Consider the following 5,434-nt stretch of genomic DNA (forward strand, 5'->3'; position numbering starts at 1 on the left):
AGCCTTGCTCTGCACCTGTGAATCAAATTACTATGGTTCCTTCCTGTTCAGACTGCATGGGCAGGCTGAGGGTACACAGCCATCTGTGCACCTGCACATGTGCAGAGGTGTGCATCTCAGGTCACACGGAAATTTCACAGGTCACAGAAAATATTCATAATAGGAGAGATACTAGAGGTAACAAAACCAAGCACTATGATAAAATTAAATGTAGGATTGTGAGTACAGCGTCTAAGAAATACTTTATATTCTATGATGTGTATACACAGTCGAATCAAGGTCATTTTAATATCCTGGAAAGAACTAGGAGTTGAGAAGCTTGATTCTAGTTATTCACTATTCTAGTGATTTTACGCTATTTACTTACTATGTTTCTTGGCTTTATTATCTATAAAAAAGAATGTAAAAGCCACAAAATAAATATATGTGGGATGAATAATGTAGGGGGAAAAAACATCTGGAAATTTCAAAATCCTGAGCAATGCAAACTATTAGTTATAGGCAGTTAATCTGGGGCAGAGGAGATACTCTCTCATTTTGGCTTTTTTTAAAAACAAGAATAAGGAAGCACTTAAGGAATAAAAATCATCTTCTTCAAGGATTTATATGAAAGATCATGCAATCCTCACTACTAGATTTCTTAAGAAGCAGAATCCCTAAATCAATCATCTTAACCAGCATGAAGACAATGATCACTTGAGTTACACTGATCCATTTAAGAAGTATTATAGAGACTTCTGCCTCCGGCTGTAAGGAGCTTATAGCAGACCTCAGCTTCTATTATGAACCTGAAAAGCATATTTTTAAACACACACATGTGTGCCTCTGTGAGAAAGTATCAAAGAGTCATCAAGGCAGGCAGGAATTCCATGCATTGTGGATTCTTAGTGAAAAGAGAGAGGGTGAGAAGCCAAGGGGAGGACTGGGAAGAATCCTAGCAAGGTTTCAGGCAGTCTCAGAACTGGGGAGAGGACAGAGCTGTGTTTGGGGCTAGGTGCTATGGCTCACACCTGTAATCTCAGCACTTTCAGAGGTTGAGGAGGAAAGACTGCTTGAGTCCAGGAGTTGGAGACCAGCCTAGGCAACATAACGAGACTCCGTCTCTACAAAAGAAAAATTAGGTAGGTGTGGTGTGTACACCTGTAGTCCCAGCTACTTAGGAGACTGAGCTAAGAGGATCATTTAAGTCCAGGAGTTCAAGGTTGCAGTGATCTATGATGACACCATTGCACTCTAACCTGGGCAACAGAGCAAGATTTGTTAAAAATTAAAAAAAAAAAAAAAAAGACTTGTACTTGTGTTTGGGACTGGCAAGGCAGTTAAGAATTGAGGACTCAAGATCCCAGAAAAAAGGGACAGAGAAGCCTGACACCACTGATTTTTTTGATAGCATTTACTGATTAAGCTGTTTAGAGCAAGAGATTAATTTATGAAGCATTAAGTGGCAAAAAGCAGGGACAAGCTCAAAAGGAGAGCAACACCCCAGAGAAACACCTAGACTCTCAGTGGGTACCCCTGGAAAATGATTGTCTAGCAATGGGAGGAAACTAGAATCTGGGGTCTTACAAACATTGCAAATAAGATTTCAATCTACTTGGTCCTGACCAGACTGAGGTGATCTTCCCTATGCTGCCTGTCACAATACCTTCTGGAATCCTCTCTACAGGAAGGGACAGAACATCTACAATTTTTCATATAAAATATCAGACCAAGTAAGATGACTTCACACCTGTAATCCTAGCATTCTGGAGGCTGAGGCAGGTGGATTGCCTAAGCTCACAAGTTCGAGACCAGCCTGAACAAGAGGAAGACACACACACACACACACACACACTCCGTCTCTAAAAAATAGCCAGGCGTGAGCGGCACCTGTGGCTCAATGGAGTAGGGCACTGGCCCCATATGCCAGAGGTGGTGGGTTCAAACCCAGCCCCAGCCAAAAACTGCAAAAAATTTAAAAAAAAATAAAAATAGCCAGGTGTTGTGGCAGGTACCTGTAGTCTCAGCTACTCGGGAGGCTGAGGCAAGAGGCTCACATGAGCCCAAGAGTTCAAGGTTGCTGTAAGCTATTATGCCATTGCACTCTACCAAGGGTGACAAAGTAAGACTCTGTCTCAAAAAAATAATAAATAGATAAATAAAACATCCAGCATTCAGTCAAAATTTACTAGGCATACCAAAAAAGTCAATAGAAATAAACTCATAGGTGACTTAGATACTGAGTTATATTGACCTTAAAGTCTTGACTTGACTTTAAAATAACTGTGCTCAGAAGATGGCCAACTGAGAGCAGCTTCCCAGGAAGGCTCCTATCCAAAAGGAAAGATAATGTCCAGAAACAGCCCAATTAAGCTGAAGATTAGGAGCCCAGCCAAGACAGAGATGATAACTGCAGGTCACCTCTACTAAGGCAAGCTGCGACTCCAAGAAACCAAGCTTCAGGTACAAAATTCATCTGGAAGGAGGAGTGCCCATCCCCTCCCCAAAGAAAGCTGTGGTTTTTCTTTGTTTTTCTGTCTCCTTTCTTTTATCTCTTTGTTTGCTCCCGCGGGTTTTCTACGGACAAGCGGTGAACTGTGGACCTTTTGCCTCAACCCACAGATGAGTGCTGTGGGAAGTGGGGACTACTTCCTCAGAGGGACCTTGCTGTGACTCTGAACACTCTCTTGCTAGGCAGAAATATCAAACTAAGATCTTCCCTGCCATTCTGAACTTCCAGGACGCCCTTCCCCCCTTACCCAATGAACCAGAAGCCTAACCACTGCTGAGACTGAGGGAGGAGGTTCTTGAGAAACGCCCCCCACCCAGCAAGAGACACCAGGGGCCGCGCGGAGCCCCCCCAACCAGGATCTCCACTAGCAGCCACGCAGCCTCACACCCCGTGCCTCGCGCCCCACTGCCCACCCGGGCCGTATGAGCGGCGCCCGACCTGCGACCCACAACCACCGGGCCTCCACACACCCTGACCAGGAACTCAGGAGGCCGCACGGGCATTAATATTAATTAATTTAAACCATCAATTAATGTGAATGGATTAAATTGTCCTCTAAAGAGGCACAGGTTGACTGACTGGATACAAAAACTCAAGCCAGATATCTGCTGCATACAAGAATCGCATCTTACATTAAAAGACAAATTTAGACTCAAGGTGAAGGGATGGTCATCTATACTCCAGGCAAATGGAAAGCAGAAAAAAGCAGGTGTTGCAATCCTATTCGCAGATGCAATAGGCTTTAAACCAACCAAAATAAGGAAGGATAAGTATGGACACTTCATATTTGTTAAAGGTAATACTCAATATGAGATTTCAATTATTAATATTTATGCACCCAACCAGAATGCACCTCAATTTATAAGAGAAACTCTAACAGATGTGAGCAACTAGATTTCCTCCAGTTCTATAGTAGTTGGAGATTTTAACACCCCTTTAGCAGTGCTGGATAGATCCTCCAAAAAGAAGCTAAGCAAAGAAATTTTGGATTTAAACTTAACCATTCAACATCTGGATTTAACAGACATCTACAAAACATTTCATCCCAACAAAACTGAATACACATTCTTCTCATCAGCCCTCGGAATATACTCCAAAATTGACCACATCCTAGGCTGCAAATCTAACCTCAGCAAATTCTCAGACCATCATGGAATAAAAGTTGAACTCAATAACAACAGGAATCTGCATACCCATACAAAAACATGGAAGCTAAATAACCTTATGCTGAAGGATAGATGGGTTATAGACAAGATTAAGAAGGATTTCACCAAATTTTTGGAACAAAACAACAATGAAGACATGAATTATCAGAACCTCTGGGATACCGCAAAGGCAGTCCTAAGAGGGAAATTGATAGCACTGCAAGCCTTCCTCAAGAAAATGGAAAGAGAGGAAGTTAATAACTTAATGGGACATCTCAAGCAACACGAAAAGGAAGAACATTCCAACCCCAAATCCAGCAGAAGAAAAGAAATAATCAAAATCAGAGCAGAATTAAATGAAATTGAAAACAAAAGAATTATACAACAGATCAATAAATCCAAAAGTTCGTTTTTTGAAAAGATCAATAAAATAGATAAACCTTTGGCCAACCTAACCAGGAAAAAAAGAGTAAAATCTCTAATTTCAGCAATCAGAAATGGTAAAGACGAAATAACAACAGACCCCTCAAAAATTCAAAAAATCCTTAACGAATATTATAAGAATCTTTACTCTCGGAAATATGAAAATCTGAAGGAAATCGACCAATACTTGGAAGTACGCCACCTACCAAGACTTAGCCAGAACGAAGTGGAAATGTTGAACAGGCCTATATCAAGTTCTGAAATAGCATCAACTATATAAAATCTCCCTAAAAAGAAAAGCCCAGGACCAGATGGCTTTATGTCAGAATTCTACAAAACCTTTAACGAAGAACTAGTACCTATATTACTAAACCTCTTCCAAAATATAGAAAAAGAAGGAATACTACCCAACACATTCTACAAAGCAAACATCACCTTGATCCCTAAACCAGGGAAAGACCCAACAAGAAAAGAAAATTATAGACCAATATCACTAATGAATAATGATGCAAAAATACTCAATAAGATCCTAACAAACAGAATCCAACAATACATCAAAAAAATTATACACCATGACCAAGTGGGATTTATCCCAGGCTCTCAAGGCTGGTTCAATATATGTAAATCTATAAATGTAATTCAGCACACAAACAAACTAAAAAATAAAGACCATATGATTCTCTCAATTGATGTAGAAAAAGTTTTTGATAATATCCAGCATCCCTTCATGATCAGAACACTTAAGAAAATTGGTATAGAACGGACATTTCTTGAACTAACAGAAGCCATCTACAGCAAACACACAGCCAATATCGTATTGAATGGAGTTAAATTGAAATCACTTCCACTTAGATCAGGAACCGGGCAAGGTTGCCCATTGTCTCCATTGCTCTTTAACGTTGTAACGGAAGTTTTAGCCATTGCATTTAGGAAAGAAAAACTGATCAAGGGTATCCACATAGGGTCAGAAGAGATCAAAATTTCACTCTTTGCAGATGATATGATCATATATCTGGAAAACACCAGGGATTCTACTACAAAACTTTTAGAAGTGATCAAGGAATACGGCAATGTCTCAGGCTACAAAATCAACACCCATAAATCTGTAGCCTTTATATATACCAACAATAGCCAACCCCAAAAAACAGTCAAGGACTCTATTCCTTTCACAGTAGTGCCAAAAAAGATGAAATATTTGAGAGTATACCTAACAAAGGACATGAAAGATCTCTACAAAGAGAACTATGAAACTTTAAGAAATAGCTGAAGATGTTAACAAATGGAAAAACATACCATGCTCATGGCTGGGAAGAATCAACATTGTTAAAATGTCTATACTACCCAAAGTAATATATAATTTTAATGCAATTCCTAT

This window comes from Nycticebus coucang, chromosome 15, assembly GCF_027406575.1.
Source record: "Nycticebus coucang isolate mNycCou1 chromosome 15, mNycCou1.pri, whole genome shotgun sequence".
Taxonomy (NCBI): Eukaryota; Metazoa; Chordata; class Mammalia; order Primates; family Lorisidae; genus Nycticebus; species Nycticebus coucang.